At 49.3% G+C, this 21332-nt stretch overlaps 1 non-coding gene and 1 pseudogene across 1 annotated transcript; both read left to right on the top strand.

The window, feature by feature from the left end:
- Positions 1-1733: 1733 nt before the first annotated feature.
- LOC146180164 (uncharacterized) lies at positions 1734-5518 on the top strand (annotated as a pseudogene).
- Positions 5519-12574: 7056 nt separating this feature from the next.
- On the top strand, positions 12575-12647 carry TRNAP-CGG (transfer RNA proline (anticodon CGG)). The gene has a single exon. It is a non-coding gene; the product is annotated as a tRNA-Pro (tRNA).
- The last annotated feature ends 8685 nt before the right edge of the window (positions 12648-21332 follow it).

Here is a 21332-nt window from a genome sequence, read left to right as displayed (position 1 = left end):
GCGTCAACGCAGAAGAGAGAGCTCCGCTGATAGGTGAAAAGCGCGTGATCTGAAGGACTGAACTCTATATAAGAGCGCCCGACCCCATTGCTCTTCTCTTTTCTCTTTTTGGTCTCTGTCGTTGCCATGTGACGTCTACTTCTATGCTACTGTTTGTGTTAATAATGAGAATACAGTTCTCCTAATATTCTCTATTCCTGAGCCCATGTCTCTTCTTCGCTACTGCGGGTCAGTCCCCCAGAGGACCCGAGCCATAGCCAATACAGGACCCTGGACACGCATCAGCTAGTTGGCAGCAGCTAGGTTGGACTGGACGACGTCGTGCTGTTTCTGCGGGTGAGCGTTTGGTTTTCGCTAAGGATTCGCCAGGCTTCAGATTTTGAGTGAATAATCTTGAACCTCTGGCAATTGAGCGTTTGTTAGTTGAGACAGTATCCAACGACTTCACTTGAGAGCAGAACCAAAACAGAAAAGACACAAAAATGGACCTAATGAATTTGTCGAGGGCGAACTTGCTATTGTTGTGCGACGAGCTGGGACTATAAGGGAGAGCAAAAAGTGAAAATAAACATGTCTAGGAACAGCTAAACACGTAGAGAATAATGACCAGCTCGTAGATGCTTGGAAAACCGTTCAGGAATCAAAGGAGAAAGCTGAAGAGAGCAGAAATGGCGTAAGGAGGAAGCTGAACGAGAGCAGAAAGGGCTTAAGGGGGAAGCCGAACGAGAGTCGGAAAAAGAAGAGGAACGTGAAAATGGGAATCTGAGAAACAGGAAAGAGAGCTACAGTGTTTGCAGCTTGAAAAAGAAAGAGAGGAAGCCGCTAAAGCGAGAGCGGGGACTCCTGAAAGAGCAAGCGATGGAGAATCGTATCGCATGGACAAATATATGCAACTATTTAAAATTGAACGGGACATAGGATTGTTCCTGGGAAATTTTGAGAGAGCCTGTGAACATGAGAACTTTGCCATGATACATGGCCACAACGGCTTTTGACCGTCTTTCCCTGTGAAGTAGCGGAAGTTAACGCAAGGCTTAATGCAAATGATGCCGCCGATTACAATATAATCAAAGCCAGCCTTCTGAAAAGATACAGGCTTTCTGCGGAAGCCTTCCGCCAGCGGTTAGAAACATTATTAAGAGCGAGTGCGAGGGCTATCCGGAGTTCGCGTATGCCCTTAAGGCCAACCTGCTCGAGTGGCTTAGGGGACCGCAGGCTTATGAAAGCAGAGACAAAATCTTTGAATGCATTTGCCTTGAGCAATTTTACCGAAGCATCCCCCATGCAGTGAAACTGTGGGTTCAAAACAGGAAAAATGTCTACACAGTTGAAAGAGCCGCCGAACTCGCGGAAGAGTACGCGACGCGAAAAACTCTGAGTAACGAGGGTGTAGTGTCACCAGTGACAAGCGCCGTGCGAGGCCTGTTACTTAGCCGAAGGGTTTCGCAGGTAAAAAGTTCGGAGCTGGGCAAGGCATCCAGAAAAGCGCGAAGAGCAGTCGAAGAGAGAGGGCGTTGATAAAGCCGCAAAAAGACAGTTTGAGGCTAGCAAACCACTTCGCTGCTATAACTGCAATGGCGTCGGGCAATTTGCGGTTAAATTTACGAAGCCGCGAGTGGTGTTCTCATGCGTCGATGATAATGACCAGAACCTAGAACTCCTTCGACCGTATTTGCACCAACTGCAGGAAAAATGGGAAACCCTGCAGCGTGCTTCGGGATAGCGCTGCGACGATGGATGTTGTTCACCCATGATATGCCACAGCAGAAGAATTCAATGGTGAAGTGGCCTGGAACAAACAGGCAGTGGGCGAACACAGCGTCTGCCTACCAATAGCTAGAGTCAGGATTTGCGGGCCATTTGGGGAGCTCATAACTGAGGCCGCTGTTTCAAATGCTCTCCCACTTCAAATACCCTTAGCTTTTCTCGAATTGATCCGATCTATTGCTGCGTTCGAGAGGTCAGAAACTCGGAAGCGGATTAGTACAGGCTCTGACAAGGTCCAAAACCCGCTTACTCGTCCCTCAGCTGAGCCAGATCCCCGAACGGGAGAAAGCGAGATAGGAACAAGCTGAACCAATACAAGAAACAAGCACTGAGAAAGAAGAAATAACGGGATTTCAGAGTCGGATCAACACACGTACGGAGACTGCGATCACACCGATATCAGATGAGGAAGAAAGCGCTGAGGGATTGCTAATATCCCCGGTTGCACAAAACTTTGACCGTCTGTTGCAAGTCAATAGAGAGACTCTAATAACGGAGCAAACGCAGGACCCTACCTTAGCAAAGTTACACGTCACAGCCAAAGAGGGCATTGCTAGACGCATTGTAACCTTGCATGAGAAAGGAGAATTATTGTACCGATACAACCTGGACAAAAAGGGCAAAACACTTGATCAGTTGGTAGTACCTGAAAAGTACAGGCTGACCTTCTGAGTTTGTGTCATGGGAACGGCTGGTCAGTGCATCTATGCTTTAACAAGACGAAGGAGACGCTGTTAATGGAGTGCTATTGGCCAGGATGTTTCAAAGACGTAGAATGTTATGTGAAATCGTGGGATGTGTGCCAGCGAGTGGGCAAGCCCGGAGAGACTTGGAAGGCACCTTTGAAAATCATGCCTTTGGTCTCTGAGCCTTTCCGCCGACTTGTAATAGATGCTGTGCTTCGTTTGCCCAAGACGAAGTCAGGCTACAGGTATCTCCTTACTATGCTATGCCCAGCCACGATATTTCCCGAGGCCGTTCCCTTGAAAGAATTGAGCTCTTCCGAAATAGTTTATGCTCTGTTGTCAGTGTTTGCGCGGACAGGGTTTCAGGCGGAAATCCAAGCGGATCAGGGCACGCACTTCACTAGCAACTTAACGACCACGTTTTTAGAGAGATGCGGAGTGAAGCTGATACACAGCTCCGTGTATCATCCTCAGTCAAACAGCGTGGAAAAATGACAATTTGTGCTTAAGCGAGTGTTGCGCGCTTTTCGCTATGCGCACAAAGAAGATTGGGAGCACTGTCTGCCTGCCACACTGTTCGCTTTACGAACAGTCCCCCACGAAGCTACCGGGTTCACTCCTGCAGAACTCGTGTACGGAAGAACGCTCCGCTCCCCCTTTGAATTCTGAGAGAAATGCGGGAGGGCACAGGCGAGAGCCAGACAGTCGTAGAGTACGCGCTTAAACTGCTGGGCAGCCTAAATGAGAACTAATGAGAATATGAAAGCTGCCCAAGAAGCTGCCAAAGTGTATTACGACAAAGGCGCCCACGGCCGGCAGTTCAAAACGAGTGATCTCGTCATGATCATCAGACCATCGCAGAAAACTAAGCTCGATGTCCACTGGGACGGTCCAGTCGAAGTTGTACACAAAATATCAGAAACGAATTACGCTCTGAAGGTTCCAGGCAGTGGAAAAGAGGTGAGGACATATCATCGTAACCTGATGAAGCCGTACGTTGAACGAAGCGGAATAGTTCCCTTAACGCTGAATGAACCTGAGGAGCCAGCATGCGAAGTTCCCGATTGGGAGGGAAATCCTGAGGACCATAGCAGCATGGACCAAATCATGGCCCTCTCGGTAAACACTCAGCTCCTTAGTACCTGCCAGGTAGAGACTCTAAAGCAGTTGCTGAGCGAATTTGGTGACTTGTTTAGCAGCCGCTCAGGGAATACGCATCTCTTGACACATGACATTGAGCTCACGTCAAAAGAACCAATTTTGATCAAAGCCCTACAGGGTCTCACCACGACAGAAAGAAATACTGGAGACCGAGATTCAGCTTATGCTAGCATTGGGGGTTATCGAGCAAGCGGAAGGTGACTACACATCAGCTCTCATTCTAGTGGAAGCATCGGGAAAGAATTCTCGACCATGTGTCGATTACCGGAAATTGAATGTTATCACTAAGGATCAGCTCTACCCAATACCAAACAATGAAGACAGGGTTGAGAGGGTGAGCAATTTGAGGTACATTTCCACGCTTGATCTCGGGTGGGGATATTGGCAAGTTCCCCTCTCAGAACCCGAAAGCAGGTATGCCGCTTTCATCTCCCCAGTAAGCACATTTCGCCCACTCGTGCTTAGCTCCGGCCTTGAAAATGCACAATTCAGTTTTTCTAAACTCATGGACATCGTCCTGATGGACATGCAGGGCTTCGACCTCCCTTAATTAGATGGTTTGCAATTTTTTTTCATACCTGGGAAGAGCATCTAGAGCATCTGAGAAACGTGTTTTCACGGTTGCGTGATGCCGGGTTAACAATGAAAGCGGAAAAGCGCCGGGTTGGCTGTGCCCATGCGACCTACTTGGGCCAAATTGTAGGCCAGGGAACACGGCGTCCGTCAGAGTTAAAGATAACCCCGATTGTGGAATTTCCACAACCACGACCCAAAACGGACATTCGATCCTTTCTGGGAATAGTCGGGTATCGCCAGCGGTACATCCCGAACTACTCCCAACTGGCTAGTCTGTTAACCGATGCCCTGCGGAAACGAGCCCCCAATAACGTTCTTTGGGATGAAAGCGAAAAAAATTCCTTCAAGAGCCTGAAAAAAGTTCCAGCGTCGCGACCCGTGCTTAGGACGCCAGATTATACAAAAGAGTTTGCAGTTCAACGCGACGCCAGCGATAGATGAATGGGTGTTGTCTTAAGCCAGGTCGACGACGACCATGAAGAACATCCGATTCTGTATGCCAGCCGCAAATTAACCCGCAAAGAAGAAACCTACAGCGCATCGGAAAAGGAATGTGCATGCTTGGTATGGGTGGCACAGAAGCTCGCGTGCTACCTGTATGGGGCAAAGATTGTTTTTGAAACTGACCACTGCCCTCTGACATGGCTGCGACACATGTAAACCAGAAATGATCGTTTGCTCAGGTGGAGCCTCGCACTCCAGAAGTGCAATTTTTTAGTACGGTACAAAAAGGGAAAAGTGCACGCGAATGCCGATGGTTTGAGCCGGCTGTCATGAGGAGATAGTTATCTACGATCACCTCCTGTTTTGACTGTTTGTTTCGGACCGGTCCGTGTATCGCAACTTCAACGGGACCATGTATTCGTGTTTTGGTATCACCATATTCATGCAACAATAAATTACTTTCTTGTGTCAAGTGTTTCTTTTTTTTTTTTGAAAAGAAAGCCTGGTGGGCCGTGCGCGAAATCTGGACGCTTGCACGTGGAGCAGTGCGTTGTTGCACGGAATGTCCAATCTGTGCTTTCCATTGTTTGTGTTTTGTGGTTAAGTTTTTGCCCTGAGTTAACAGCCAGGGGTTCTACCCGAGCCCGGGCCCCACGGTGGAGGTCTCTCCGTCTCTTCCGGCCTGGCCGCGGAGAGCTGTTGAGTTTGTCGACCCCGCAGTTTGCCGGACGAATTCACCCGGAGACCCGAGCGTTCGCTCCAAGCCGTACCGTATATGCCTCGAGGCGACGACGTGGTGCCAGCAGCCGGTATTCGTGGCTGCAGCGAAAACACCATTCTTCATGGCTGCGTTCTCCAACAGCGCATCCACAACGCCATCCTAGACGGGTATACAGAGGCTGGGACGATTGCGTCAACGCAGCGGAAGCGGTAGTGTACATTCCCCCGCCCTTCGACTTGGACCTACGAACCTCGGATATATGCCTGAGCTGCGATTGCCTCCCTGTGTGAAATGCTTGAGGCATATTACGGCTGCGCGTGTGTTCGTATGAGAACAACACATTCTAAACAGCCCCCAGCAACGGGCTCTTCCCGCCTCTTCGACTGTTCACAGCGTCAACGCAGAAGAGAGAGCTCCGGTCATTGCTGGAAAAGGGCATGATCTCTAGGACTGAAGTGCCCGACCCCATTGTTCTTCTTTCCCCTTTGTGGTCTCTGTCGTTGCCATGTGACGTATACTTCTATGCTACTCTTTGTGTTAATAAAGATAATACAGTTCTGTTAACATTCTCTGTTCCTGAGCCCATGTCTCTTCTTCGCTACTGCGGGTCAGACCCCCAGAGGACCCGAGCCACAGCCAATACATTATCCTCGACAAACAACACCGTTGTTTCTGAACACATATTTGACGGGGATGTACTCATCGCACCATCTCATCATGATCGTGCACGTGGAATCGCCTTCCCATTAAGTCTTGTACGATTCAACAGCAGCACAGCGATAGTAGCTGCCACGAACATTTTCCGTCAATCCCTCGTGCTGACTAAAGGAACTTCCCTGCAGTGCATACTGGATGCTCCCCCTGTGTCTATGATGGTGCTCTCTGCCCCGCTACCTCAGCAAGGCGACTCAATGCAAGTCTCTATTTCTATGCTGTCGAAGACAATCAATCCCAACATCATGCCAAGAATTGCTGCAATTGCTTCAAGCCCACCAAGCCACTTCCCCACCGCTGGGACAGACTAGTGTTGCACATCACCGCGTCCTCACTGAAGGTAACTCAATTGTACGCCGATGATCTTGTCGGGTTCTCTCTCGGAAAGAAAAGATCGTAGAATATGTAAATGACATTCTCCGTAGCAATATTATTCGTCCATCAACAAGTGGGATGTCGATTGGCTCCAGGGATCCACAGACACAACCGAGGGGTTCTTCCATCACTGACATCTATCTCAAGAAGCCACGTAACGAAGAACAGAGCGGTAGAGCCCTGCAAAAAAATCCTCTGCGGACGCTGCCATACGTACGAGATACACGAGGGTGGCCCGCAGTCGGCACGTCGTGTAGCTGCTGAAGAACGTTGGCACGCAGGTGTTCGGGGACTGCGAGAAGAAGCTCAGCGCCATCTCGTCGCATATTCCGTCGATATAAGGTGCCGTTGGGGAGCATAAACAAACCAAGGGGAGCGTCAGGGCGATCAATGCTGAGGCGGTTGATAATGCCGCAAAGCTTGGGATCTAAGCGCTGCTCATGACGAATCTTTGAAAGTTCAGCGATGGACAACACACAGGGTGCCTTCTTCACAATCGCTTTCAAACGGCATATCTACCAGGTTGCGGGACAGGTAATCGGCATCAGTATGTAGCCGGCCAAACCTGTGAACGACAGAAAAAGTGTATTTCTGAAGACGTAGCGCCCAACGCCCGAGACGACCAGTAGGGACCTTCATCAAAGAAAGTCAAAATACGACTTCGGGATGGGTAATGACAGAGAAACGGCGGCCAAAAAAAAAATGAGGGCGAAAGTTAGTAATGGCTCACAGGAGGGCTAAACAGTCACGTTCTGTGATGGAATAATTCCGCTGAGCCACGGAAAGGAGGCGACTGGCATAAGCAATGACGCGAGTACGGCCCGTCTGCTTTTGGGCGAGAATGGCACCAATACCGTGACCGCTGGCGTCGGTGCGTACCTCCTTTGGGGCTGTGGTGTTCCAGTGTGCAAGGACGGGCGGGTTGGTGAGGGCTGCGATCAGCGCAGAAAAGGGTTGAGATTGTTCTGGCCCCAGCACAATGGAACGTCGTTCTCCGAAGGTTGGGGACAAACCGCCGAAAATACCAGTAAAGGTCAAGAAAACTACGGACGTCATTGGTACAGAGGGGTGTAGGAAATGCATTTACAACACGAATTTTGTCGGGGTCGGGTTGGACGCCGCGGGCATCGACCAACAATCCGAGTACCTTGAGTTCACAACGGCCCATGCTACATTTCTTTGAATTCAGCTGTAGGCCAACTCTTCGGAAGACTCCGAGAATGGCATCAAGCCGGTGAAGACGGCTCTCGAAGGTCGAAGAAACGACGATGACGTCATCGAGATAAGGCAAGTGCATCTTCCATTCGAAACCTTGTAAAAGGGATTCCACCATACTCTCAAATTTTGCAGGCGCATTACACTGGCCAAAAGGCATTACCTTGAATCGGTAGAGGCCATCGAGAGTGACGAAGCCGGTCTTCTCTCGGTCCCGTTCATCACTGCGATATGCCAATAGCCAGAAGGAAGACTACACAGAACCTCCAGGTATTGGCCTTCTTTTTAGCAAGCACGACGGGTGACGCCCAGGGGCTACTCGAAGGCTCTACAATGTATCTTGCCAACATCCTGTCAACTTCATCTTGTAATCCGCGATATTCGGAAATGACGACTCGGTAATGTTTTTTGTCAATTGGTCTGGCGTCTCCGGTATTGATGCGGTAACTAATGGCGTTTGACCTAAAAGGTGGTCACCAAAATCAAATATATCCCTGTACAAAGTCAGAAGGCTCGTAAGTGTTTAACACAATCATGATGCAAGACAGGAGCAACCATTGCTGATATGAGCGGCTCAAGATGTGGGGACGGTGCAGGTCATGATGGTACCTCAGCATTGGGGTAAGAGAAAAGAGCAGACGAAATTGATTCAGACAATGGTGTCAATTCGGCGAAAGAAATTGCCCTCAGAACCTACCTGCACAAAAAAACTGAAGTTCAAGATTAGAATATAAGTATGGTTGTTCGCTAAGAGCACAATATTGTAAAGTATAGCAATTCTACGCTGCAGAATGACGTCGGTTCAGGGGCAAATAACGCATTCGCCATCAGGAACGGAGGTAAAAGGTGACATGAGCACTTCCAATGTTGCTTCTGGAGGTAGGCGAGTAATTGGAGTGAAGCGGAGACGGAGCTTTGAAGTCAGAGGAGCTTGTTCGTCAGGAAAGTGCGGCAGGTCTAGATGAAGTAGTCCAGAAGAACAGTATATGAGAGCTGAGTGCTGGGTTAAAATGTCTAGGCGTAACACAATATCTTTAGGGCAACTTGTGAGGACTGGAAGTAACCCAGGGATATGGTGGTCGGCAGTGATAATGATCGCAATACACAAAACAATCATTGTAGCTGTGGTGCCATCAGCAACACGAATGATGGATGAGGTAGCTGGTGTGAGAACTTCCTTAAGGCATTGACAGAGCGTGACAGAAATGTGGGCGCTGGTGTCAATAAGGGAAGGAACAGGGACTCCGTCAACAAGTATATGAAGGGGATTACGTCAGGCTGCGCCGGTCAGTATCGAGTTTTCAGTCCAGGTCGATAAAGCAGCGTCAGTCCCGGATGCTGCATTTCGCTAGTTTCCTGAGTAGATGCCGGTGTATGATGGGGAGGAGGTGCGACGAGGTACCGGTGAACGGGAGCGACGAGGCCGTGGATAAAGATATCGGTTTGAGCGACGTTACAGTGATAGGGCTTCGTTGCGAGGTTCATCTGGTTGATGAGGGAAGTGTCCAGGCCCATCATATGCGGGGAGGAGCTCTTCACAATGGCAGGGAAGAGTCGAGATCTATAGTAGCACCTACGGTGAGTGTTGTAATAGGAACGAGGGGTGAAAAAGGTACGAATGCGGCAATAACGCAAAGTGTGGCCAGCTCGACAGCAAATAAAACAAATTGGCCTGTCGTCTGAGCTGCGCCCCTCTGCAGGATTGCGACTAAGATAATGATGTAGGGTGACTTGGCTAGCAGTTGCAGCATCACTTACAGGAACAGGAGGTGACGGTGACGAGGGCGTCTAGGGGGTGGAAAAGAGGCTAACGTTTGCAAAGTTCCTGTCGGACAACAGCTTGTATCATGGCGATGGTGTCGGGCAGTGAGATGAGAGTGGTGCATGAGCTAAGGCCTCGAGTTCTCACCTGAAAATCCGAGTCATGGACGTGGATTGAGAAGGGTGTTGCAGAAGGGCCAGATCATCGCAGGATGATGTAGCCGCCATGTACAAAGGTGCTCAAAGCAATGTACCAGACATCGTTGCTCAGCCTGCTCGAATTTGTGGCAGACTTGAAGCACCAAGTCGACGGCAGAACAATTGATGCAGACGAGGATGTTGAAAGCATCATCCTCGATACCTTTGTGGCTATGATCTATATTTTCACTTTCCGTCAGGGAGCTGTTAACCTTGCAACACAACGCGAGCACGTCTAGAACGTAGTCAAGGTAGGACTCTGTGGCGTATCGGGCGTGATGCAAAAGTTCTCTCTTTACTGCTAGACCCCGGCCAGTGGGCTTCCCGAACAAGTCTTGAAGCTGGTGCTGGCAGATTTCCTAGATCACCAGCTCTTGTGATCCTAGATCACCAGCTCATGTGGGAGTCGGCATGGTGGCCGCGTCCCAGTGGTTGTTCATGCTGTAGCGCTCGTACTCATCCAGCCAATCGTCAACATCCGGCTTGTCTTCGGCATTAAATATGGGAAGTTGAGGGATTTTCGGCAGGATGAGTGATTGAACCAATGTTGCTGCGGTGGTAGTGGCTGCTTCGGGTCATGGTGGCCGTTGTTGACGTGATCCCAGAAAGGTGGCGGCTACTGCTAAATCCAGCTTTTGGCTGCTTAAATGGACTTATCCTTGCCCACGGCGACTTATTGTCACCTCCGCCAAGATGATACGTGGCAAGGTTAGTCCAAGAAGCACAACAGCCGAAGACACAGCAGACAGATATACAGCAGCGCCACCCTTCTCTTAGCACCAACTGTTGCTGTCACTTCTGCCTCCGTTGGTGATCGTCGTCTTCTACCTTCTGCGATGGCATATATGTAACGATATAGCAACATCGTATGCGTAAACTAGTTTTCTACATCACAGCTTCCTGTAATTTGAAGCCATTAAAACTGCTACTTTTCTTATGTCCATGCAAAAACTGACACTGTAAGTACAAAATTGATATAGCAAATAATAAATAAAACTATGCAAAGCGCATCAGGTCTATTCCAGTTATCTTTTCTAAATCATTAGATGATCTCTCACATTTTCTTTGCTGGCGGTTCGTCTAGTCGCGTATGAGGCATTCATACAAACAAAACATGCTTATGCATCAAGTATTTTGAAACCCCATCAATATTACTTTTACGTATGTCAGAGGCCATTCAAAATCGAGCTGGTCTCGTACTGGTTATAACATCAAATTGTGATTCTCTAGTTAGTGGTACTAATATCAATTACGTTCGTTTAACTTCCCTGGCATTCTGTGGTAAGAGAGCAAGACTCTGTCTATTTCACAAACTTTATTAAATTTTGCCCAACTGCGTGATAGCCCAATTTTGCCATCTTATGATTATCTTGATTAGGTACCGAAGCGTTCAGCGTGTTCACGGTTCAATTAACGCGTTCAATTTCTCGTTTCTGCAAACTGCGAAAGAGCAGTGGCATCCCCTTCGTAAATGTTGTGAATGAAGCCTATTCTTTATTATTGTTACGGACGAGCAAGAAAGCAGAAGCGAGTAGTGGCGCTTGCGCTAGGCCCGCTAACATATTAAAAGCGTCATCTCATGGATCTTTAGCATCGTTTCACTGTCCTCTATCTCCTGTTTTCGTCGGCTTGCCGCTTGGTAACATTTGGTGGAGGTGCTGGATGCTTCATCATCACCCCTTCATCATGGTGCGGAGCTTCGGTGCCCTGCGACTTCTTGCGCCGTCGGCTGAAGGTTACGAGGCATCGCATGGCTGTTCCCCAGCCTGCTGCACACAGCAAGACATTGCCGTTTTTCCGCCCCTTCCCCCCTCCTCGACCACAAGAAACGACGAAGGAGAGGCTTGCCCGAGAGGCCACACATGACCACAAGACACAAGAAGAGACCCGAACGACCATATGTGACCCCACTGAACAGATGTGCTGACCAAAGCCCCACGACAGAAGACACCGCTACACATAAAGACATCCTCCCCTTCCTGTGCCATGCGGTGCTTGCCTTGGCCTCCGCCATCTAGTCGTGGCGACGTGTGGACCGAGAGTGACCTGGGCCAAGGTTCATAGGGAATCATCGTGCCGGCAAGCCATTATATTCTTCCTTCTTCCTCTTCTCCTTCAAGCATCCAGACACGCCCATAATCATGCCATGAAATCATCAACATCAGTGAATTTCATCGCCCACCATCGGGACGATCGCTCGGTGGCCCCGGTTCATGTTATCGACGAGCAAGGAACAAGTGGGAAATAGCGCGGGCATGAGCAGGCGCGCTAGGCCCGCTGACATATTATAAAAACGACATCTCACGGTGGTCGCCCTCGCTCTTGATCACGTTCTACGTGACGCTGGCGGTAACACAGGACGTTCCACGTCCGCCGCTAAGGTTGAGGGTGGCGCTGGTGAACACTCTCAAGGTTAGTATACAGACAACATTAATACCCGAGAAAGTAGCAGGGGGGACAGCGGCCGATGTAGCTCAGTTGGAAGAGCACCGGACGCGATATTCGGAGGTCGTGGGTTCGGTCCCCACCATCGGCACGTAGTTTTTTCTTCTACTTTGTGTTTCATTATCTTTCCCCTAAGCAGATTACATTACTCATCCCTGCCATTCTGCAAGTAAAATAAAAAAGACATAAAACATATCCCAAATGCTTTCCTTGGCCTCGCCGACTGTTGGCTTCTTTCCTTCATGTATTATAACGAGCACCCTCATTTCCCCTTCATTTATCTGCTTGTAGCTTACGGGGGTCTCGGTTGTGGCAGTCGTGAAGCCATAGGTAGCGTAAGAGGGTTCTAGCACAGCTTTCACCCTCGCTCTTGATCACGTTCTACGAGACGCTGGCGGTAACACAGGTCGTTCCACGTCCGCCGCTATGGTTGAGGGTGGCGCTGGTGAACACTCTCAAGGTTAGTGTACAGACAACATTAATACCCGAGCAAGTAGCAGGGGGGAGAGCGGCCGATGTAGCTCAGTTGGAAGAGCACCGGACGCGGTATTCGGAGGTCGTGGGTTCGGTCCCCACCATCGGCACGTTGTTTTTTCTTCTACTTTGTGTTTAATTATCTTTCCCCTAAGCAGATTACATTACTCATTTCTGCGATTCTGCAAGTAAAATAAAAAAAGACATAAAACATATCCCCAATGCTTCCCTTGGCCTCGCCGACTGTTGGCTTCTTTCCTTCATGTATTATAACGAGCACCCTCATTTCGCCTTCATTTATCTGCTTGTAGCTTACGGGGGTCTCGGTTGTGGCAGTCTTGAAGCCATAGGTAGCGTAAGAGGGTTCTAGCACAGCTTTCGCCCTCGCTCTTGATCACGTTCTACGTGACGCTGGCGGTAACACAGGACGTTCCACGTCCGCCGCTATGGTTGAGGGTGGCGCTGGTGAACACTCTCAAGGTTAGTATACAGACAACATTAATACCCGAGAAAGTAGCAGGGGGGACAGCGGCCGATGTAGCTCAGTTGGAAGAGCACCGGACGCGATATTCGGAGGTCGTGGGTTCGGTCCCCACCATCGGCACGTTGTTTTTTTCTTCTACTTTGTGTTTAATTATCTTTCCCCTAAGCAGATTACGTTACTCATTTCTGCGATTCTGCAAGTAAAATAAAAAAAGACATAAAACATATCCCCAATGCTTTCATTGGCCTCGCCGACTGTTGGCTTCTTTCCTTCATATATATATATATATATAAATGTAAACTGCCTTCAGGAAAGCTACTCAGTCCTGTGTTGGTGCATGATGGCATTAGTTACCTGCGCGCCATAACACCCCAACGCAGCATAAAATAGGTAGCAATAAAAAAATCATCCAGCAATAACGTGATTCGCTGGATTCCAATGATGCAAAGCCAGTGGATAAGCGTGGGTGAGCTGTGATGGGTGCGAATGAGCCTTGCCGTATAGCATTGTTAAAAGGCAGTGAGTATGCTTGTTTGCAGGTATTGGGTAGCCAAAGAGCGTGGCTTAATGGCAGTTGTATAAAAGCCTATGGGTAGCTTGGGTGGAAGACATTAGGTAGCCGTTGACTGAGGCTGTATGCCAATAAATAAGGTAGTATGAAATTGTGGGCATTTTTGGAAATCCAGTCAAGTATATTGGCTCAAACCTTATATCTTCTAGCGCCTCATTGAAACGCCATTACTGGCTGCATTACTGGGCTGGTGTTTCCTAGTATTGGGCTGATGGCTGCCCATTCACGGCGTGCTACTTGTGAGGTCGCTTCAGCAAAGCCTTAGATGATTTCGGTCTTTGAGGATCTCACACTAAATTCTATGGTTGACCGCGGCGGCAAGGTAAATTATCCATTAAATGATTTAAACCAATGTGATGCACCAAAGTCGATATATCACTTGAAATCCTACATATGAGAGATGAATTAAAACATGAAGGCGTCACATTTTGTTAGCGTTTCGAAGAAATACATTAGGTTGCCGGTTTCAATAGACAAAACTATCTGAAATAAAATGAGTCTCGTCATGGTGGTGCAGTGTATAGGGCGCTAGACCCCTGTGGCCATGGATGCGTGATTGAGTCCCGACCACGGCGATAGTTTCTTTATGGAGGTCTAAAGGTAGGCATTATGTTGAAGTATGTCGATTAACTTTAAAGAACCGACGAGATCGAAAACTCCGGAGCCCTCATCTATAACAGCTATTTATCTGAGTCGACTGGGGAGTTTGAACTGTATTCAAAACTTTCTAATTAATGAAAAGGTAAGTCTGTAAGTTTTACCTCCACGAGAGGAGTGTGAACATTACAATCGCCACATACTAACAAAGCTCTGTTAATTTGGCTAAAGCTGTTTAATATGTTGCACAGAGTTGTTTGGTTCTATGCAAACGGTACAGAGCGCGATTGTTATGAATGTAAGTGGAGCGCAAGCTACTTATTCCAAATTTTTGTGTCAGAATGTGTTCAATAATAGCGGTACCTTGTGACGCGAAGCCATTCCTGCGTGCCCTACGTCACCCTGGTATATTTTGTATTTTGTTTAGAAATATTCATGTTAGACCTAAGTTTTGTTTCTTTAAAAATAAACGCTCTAATGAGCACGTAGCTGAATGGTTCAATTCCGGTTTATTGAAAGTCTTTCTAGTTTTTGTGAGGAGAGTGAAAGACTAGCATGTTTTTGGCATGATGACTCGGCGTTAATCTCTTTAGGCTACTCTATGAAATCCCGAAACCTCTTAGTCTTCGATACGACCAAACTATATTTGACGATTGTGTCCATCAGATGCGGGGATGTTCTGGACATCTGCGCTTGCCTTAAGTACATATTGGAGATCGGCTTCCCAGCATAACAGGAGGCCGTCCTGAGGGCTTGCCCAAATGTCTTGGCATATGGTGGTGTACAGGTAAATTTTTCCTCCTGGCGCGCATACCACTACATCTGTATTATTGCCTGGGACATGGGCAGGCGTCCATATCATCAGGTGCCGCGTCCTGTTAGGCCGTAGTGGCTTCCGGGAGACTCTTAATAAAATCTGCTTTTGTGCTTCTTGAAATGTTATATTCATATTGTGAGGCAGAAGGACGCATCAGCCAATTTACTGTTCTCTTTCAGATACGCAGAAGCAGCAGCTATCGACTAGTCAAAGCTCATCAACACTTCGTATTTGCACGACACGATGACCGATGATGATTACGCTGAGATGAAGATGAAGTACACTCACATTGTATACAATACCCCCCTCCAGAACGAAAGCGACCATCCTGGTCGCTAACTAAATCTTAAGGTCGGCGGTTAAAGTGTTTTAAACGCGAGACGTGCACAATTTCAGTGCCGCGGAACCGACGATCGCGAACAGCGATGCAGTTGTGATGAGATAGTTTACAGGAGACGTTTGTTCTAGAACCGTGTACGGGCCAATAAAACGGCTGCAGTGACTTCAGCATATGTCGGAACGTAGGGAGGGGCTGGAGGTTCCGTAGCCATGGGACGAGTGAATGAAGCAAACTCCTCCTTGATATTGCCACGCAAATTAGGAGATTGAACAGGTAGGCGTGAGAAAGCAGGCCCCGACGAAATATTATTGTAGAGTTCTTTCCGTTTAATAGAGCGGATCATAGCGCGCAGATCACTTTCGGGAATTTGGCTCGGATCCCAGGTGATGTTGAGGCGGCGCGACTGTAGATAGTCCAGTCGCTGGCAAGTGGTACGAATGTGTGCCACCGTGACGGGAGTTTGAGCAGCTAGAGCTGCGTAGGCAAAATAGCCAATTCCTTTTAAAATATATCAGACACGTTCAGCTTCGACCATGGCATTGTTGACTCGCCGGAAAAGGGCGAGTACGCCCTCAATGTAGGATGTGTATGTCTCTCCTGGAAGCTGCACACGGGTCTCTAGCTTCTTTGGAAAGAGGCCGGACCAGCACCAAGTTCCAAAGATCCGGCGGATCTATGTCGTGAACTGAAGCCAGTCAGGATTGGCGTGCTTATGATTGAGAAACGACGTCTTAGCCGCGTCACTAAGGTAAAACGGCACGTGCAGCAGCTACATAGAAGCGTCCCAGCCGTTAAAAGCGCTGACCCGACCGTACTGTTGTAGCCAGTCTTCGATGTCATCGCAGAGACTGGCGGAAACAAGAGGTCCGCATTGACGTGAAGTAACCATGTTAGATGGGTCAAATGGTGAGGAGGAAGTGCACCATGGGAAGGCAGCTGTGCAGAAGAGGAATGGGCAGCCGTCGGATGCACGTCCGTAGCGACAGGTGCCGGAATGGTAGTCAGAGCAGGTGGATGTTACTGCGCCATGGCGGTTGGTGTGCTGCGAAGAACACGACCGGAACGGAGCTCCAGGGGGTGTCGCGTTGAGGACGCTGGGATCAGGACTCATCTCCACCACTTGTGAGGCAGCAGGACGCACCAGCAAATTCACCGTTCTAGTTCATATCCGCAGAAGCAGAAGCTACCGACTAGCCACAGCTCATCAACACTTCGTCTTCTTTGCACGACACGATGACCGATGATGATTACGCTCAGATGTAGATGAAGTTCACTCAGTGTTTACAATATTAATTTTTATGGTTGCAATTTGATTTTTATTTTTTCATTTAGCAGGTGTTTAGCGAGCCAAATGGTTTCACCCAAATTACGCAAACGTTTTTCTGGGATTCACACTTGTCAGGCACATGATCACGTAAATCATTTTAGGCGCAGGTGAGTTGGCCCCTATAGTTCTGTGCGCTATGGCCCTATTTGCGACCCTCATGGCAGCGACTTCCCAAGTAGCACAGATTGGGCCGTAACGTGGTGTCCCGTGCTTGGCACCCACTTCCCAGCTCATGCGGGCCTCCTGTTGGCAGACTGCAGGTCCCGAACGGCCCCCAAACAGTTTGGTAAGGTCTACGGGGTTTAACGTCCCAAATCGACTCAGGTTATGACAGATGCAGCAGTAGAGGGCTCCTGGAATTTCAAACACTTGGGGTTTTTAACTTCACTGACATCGCACAGCACACGGGCATTTGCTTTGCTCCTTCACTGAAATACAGCCTCATGCGGGATTGGCAGCTTGTGCTCAGAGGGCCCCCCTGACTTCACTACGCGGTGTTTTTATTGCCTCGCTTTGCCAAATTCACAAACAAATCCTAATCACAACATGAAGAGGTCATGCAGAGGCTTGAGAAAGGCAGAGGTCCTACCGAAACGTCGACTCGACAGAAAATTTGAGACAGTATGAAGCTTTTTTTTCCCTTGTAAATATATATATATATATATATATATATATATATATATATTTATATATATATATATATATATATATATATATATATATTGTGAGACAGCACTTGCACAAACGTCTGTTCTTTTTCAGAACCAGCTGGCACACAGCGCGCGACGCTCCGAGCAGCAGTCAGCGATGATGATGATGAATCTATACAGATGAAAGAGGTGAAAGTTCACGCGCTGCGCTCACACAAACCCCCCCGACAAGAGAGCGGCCACTCTGGTCGCTGATTACAGGGATGAGGGACGACGGGCATAAGGCTTCATGCGCGAGACGTGGACGATCTCTTCGAAGCGACGACGTCGATCTGCGACGGTGTGCGAGGGAGTAACGCGGTAGTTCACCGGAGACGTTTGTTGGAGTACTGTATTAGGGCCAATGTAACGATGGAGGAACTTCTCACACAGGCCAGGAATGCGGATTGGTGTCCACAGGAAAACTTCATCACCGGGATAAAAGGAGGGAGTTCGATGGCGTTGATCATACAGGGCTTTGCGTTCTTGTTGAGCATTTTCAGTGTTCAAACGGGAAAGTTGGCGACACTGGGTAATACGAGTGGCAAATTCTTCGCCCAGAGATTCAGATGTAGAGGCAGCAGAGAAGAAAGTAGTGTCGAATACTGTCGATGGTTGACGGCCATAAACTAAAAAGAAAGGGCTATAACCAGTAGTGCGCTGAACAACGGAATTGTAGGCGTAGGTGAGGAAAGGTAAAACATTGTCCCAGTTCCGGTGATCAGGAGCAATATACATAGATATCATGTCGGACAAAGTGCGATGAAACCGCTCGATGAGTCCGTTGATCTGAGGGTGGCAGCTAGAAGTCTTATGGACGGTGTTGGCTGCGCGCAGTACTTCCTCGAGGATTTGAGAAAGAAATGTCTTTGCACGGTCGCTAATGAAAATACGAGGAGCCCCATGACGCAAAACTATCGCACGCAGGAAAAAATCGGCGACTTCAGAGGCGGCACCGCAGCGAAGAGGTGCGGTTTCAGCGTACCGCGTTAGATGGTTGATGGCAATGACAACAAAACGGTTGCCGTCTGACGTCAAAGGGAGAGGACCAAACAAGTCAATGGCGACCGTGTCAGAAGGCACAAATGGGCAAGGTAGAGGTTGCAGTAGGCCAGCAGGAGGGGATGTTGAACGCTTGCGATGCTGGCAAGACGGACATGATGAAATATATTTAGCGACGCTGGCAGAAAGCCCAGGCCAGAAGTAGCGGCTCTTGATACGGTCGTAAGTTCTAAAGTGGCCTAAATGTCCAGCAGTGGGGTCGTAGTGGTAAGCCTCCATAACTTTAAAACGAAGGGAGCTAGGGGCCACGGGTACCCAGCGTTGATCCGTAGGGTGATAAACGTCGCGGTAAAGTGTTCCATGGTGAAATCGGAACCGACGAAGCTGACGGCGCAAGCGACTGTTTGGGACAACTGATTCTCCACGGAGGCGAGCGATGATTGTGCGGCAGTAAGGGTCAGTCAGCTGCAGGGACGAGAAATCACCATTGTTCTCGAGTGGAGCTGTAGCGATGGGTGCAACATTCAGGTGGCCCGCAGAAGGCTGACTCGGATGGCAGGAGGGAGAGGAGACCGTATATGGGGCCGAGTCAGTAGGTATCAATGGGCAGCGAGAGAGAGCGTCAGCGTCGAGGTGTTTTCGCCCAGATTTATAAGTGATGGTGAAGGTGTATTCTTGAAGACGTAGTACCATCGACCCAGTCGACCGATAAGTTCTTCAGCGATGACAGCCAACAAAGTGCGTGATGGTCTGTGACAATGCTGAAGTGGCGGCCATACAAATAAGGTCGAAATTTTTGACCCGACCAAACAACGGCGAGGCACTCTTGCTCGGTAATAGTATAGTTACGCTCAGCTGCAGTAAGCGTACGACTGGCGTATGCGACAACTTGCTCTTCAGACACTGCGTTGCGTTGCTAGAGAACCGCCGCAATACCGTGGCCACTGGCGTCTGTGTGAAGTATGGTGGGCGCGTCAGCATCAAAATGGCGAAGCACAGGAGTGGAAGTGAGTGCCTGCTTGAGAGCTTTGAAAGCGTCTTCACATTCACTGGACCAGGTGTAAAACACTTGGGAAGACACGAGCTTGTGTAACGGGGCCGCAATTGTTGCAAAGTTCGGAATAAAACGGCGGAAGTAGGAGGCTAAGCCAAGGAAGCCGCGAAGATCTTTCTGACGTTGGGGCCGAGGAAAATTAACGACAGCCGCAATTTTTTCGGGATCAGGCTAGATTCCTGCCTTACTGACGACATGGCCGAGTACTTTGGTGGTCTTACTGGCAAAGTGGCATTTCTTGGTATTCAGCTGAAGCCCCGCCCGGGCAAGGGCCGTGAGGACTTCAGTGAGACGCTGTAAGTGCTGAGCGAAGTTTGACGAGAAGACAGTGATGTCGTCGAGATAACATAGGCATGTTTTCCATTTCATGCCGGGAAGCACGGTATCAATCATGCGCTCAAAGGTGGCCGGCGCATTGCAGAGTCCGAAAGGCATCACGTTAAATTCGTAGAGACCGTCGGGGGTAGAAAAGGCAGTCTTGTTCTTGTCTGCATCGTGCATAGGAATTTGCCAATATCCCGAGCGGAGGTCGAGACTGGAGAAATACTCAGCGCCTTGGAGACAGTCTAATGCGTCATCAATACGAGGCAAAGGGTAAACATCCTTGCGCGTGATCTTGTTAAGTGCCCGGTAATCCACGCAGAAGCGGACTGAGCCATCTTTTTTTCGAACGAGAACCACAGGTGAGGACCAAGAGCTCGTGGATGGCCGGATTACATTTCGAGCAAGCATGTCAGCAACTTGCTCCTCAATTACTTTGCGTTCTGCTGCTGAAACGCGATACGGCCGTCGTTGAACAATAGCAGAGCCCTCCGTCTCTATGCGATGAGAGGCGACGGAGGTCTTCCCTAACGCTGAGGCGCACACATCAAAAGACTCTCGGTGCCGCAAGAGGACGTTTAGCAGAGCTGTGGACTGCTCGGATGTAAGGTCAGGGCTGATGGCGGCTGCGAGCGCAGAGGATGTCGGAAATGGAGGCTTGGCAGCAGGCGGTGGTGCGCTGGAAAGTGTGTCGAGGGGAACAGGATCGCAGTCAAAAATAAACCCAACTGTGGCTCTTCTGGGCAGTAAGAATGGCTGGAGAGTTGTATTGAGGGCCGCTACCACTGCGCAACCACGGGTGCAGGAGGTGAGGCACGAGGCAAGAGGTTGGCCGTTGGAGGTCCACCGAGGAGCGGGCATAACGAAGGCCTCGCCATCGAGAGGGTAGTCCAATGCCACGATGATCAGCTGCTCGCGTCCTGGGGGCAAAACGAAGTCACTGCTGCGAACACGTCTGGTGGTGAACAATCAGAAGTCGGTAATATATTGGGGCCCGCAAGATGAATAAGGCACTCACGGCAAGAGATGAGGGCGGACGCCGACGATAAGAAATCCCACCCCAAGATCATAAGATGAACGCACGTGGGGAGCACAATAAATTCAATATGATGCCGCTGGTTATCGATGAAGACACGTGCTGTGCATTGGCCGGTGGGCTTCATAAGAGTTCCATTAGCTCCACGAAGTGGCGGACCGATGTATGGCGTTAGAACTTTGCGCAGATGAGAACACAGAGAGAAATGCATGACGGAGTAAGCGGCGCCGGTGTCGATGAGGGCCTCAACGGTCGCCCAGGAGAAATTGTAGATTTCGAACTCGGAGAAGCTTTCCCTCCAAAAACTGTTTCGGTTAGTTTTCCTTTATAGGTTGGAAGGGTTGCGAGGCAGAACGATGCGGTGACGTGCGGCGAAAAGGCGAAGGCGATCGGCGTCGAGAAGAACGCGAGGGCCGTGAAACATTGGTGGAATTCGGAGGAGAGGAAGAACGCGGGCAGTGTAGAATCATCAGACTGGCGCACGCGGGGACGTTCAAAGGGAGCATAACCCCGTTGCTCGTCTTGCTGGCGGCGGCGACAGACACGGGCAATGTGGC

This window comes from Amblyomma maculatum, chromosome 9 (genome assembly GCF_055883805.1).
Source record: "Amblyomma maculatum isolate TAMU_Amacu chromosome 9, ASM5588380v1, whole genome shotgun sequence".
In the NCBI taxonomy this organism is placed as follows: Eukaryota; Metazoa; Arthropoda; class Arachnida; order Ixodida; family Ixodidae; genus Amblyomma; species Amblyomma maculatum.
This window is presented reverse-complemented; position numbering and strand designations above follow the sequence as displayed.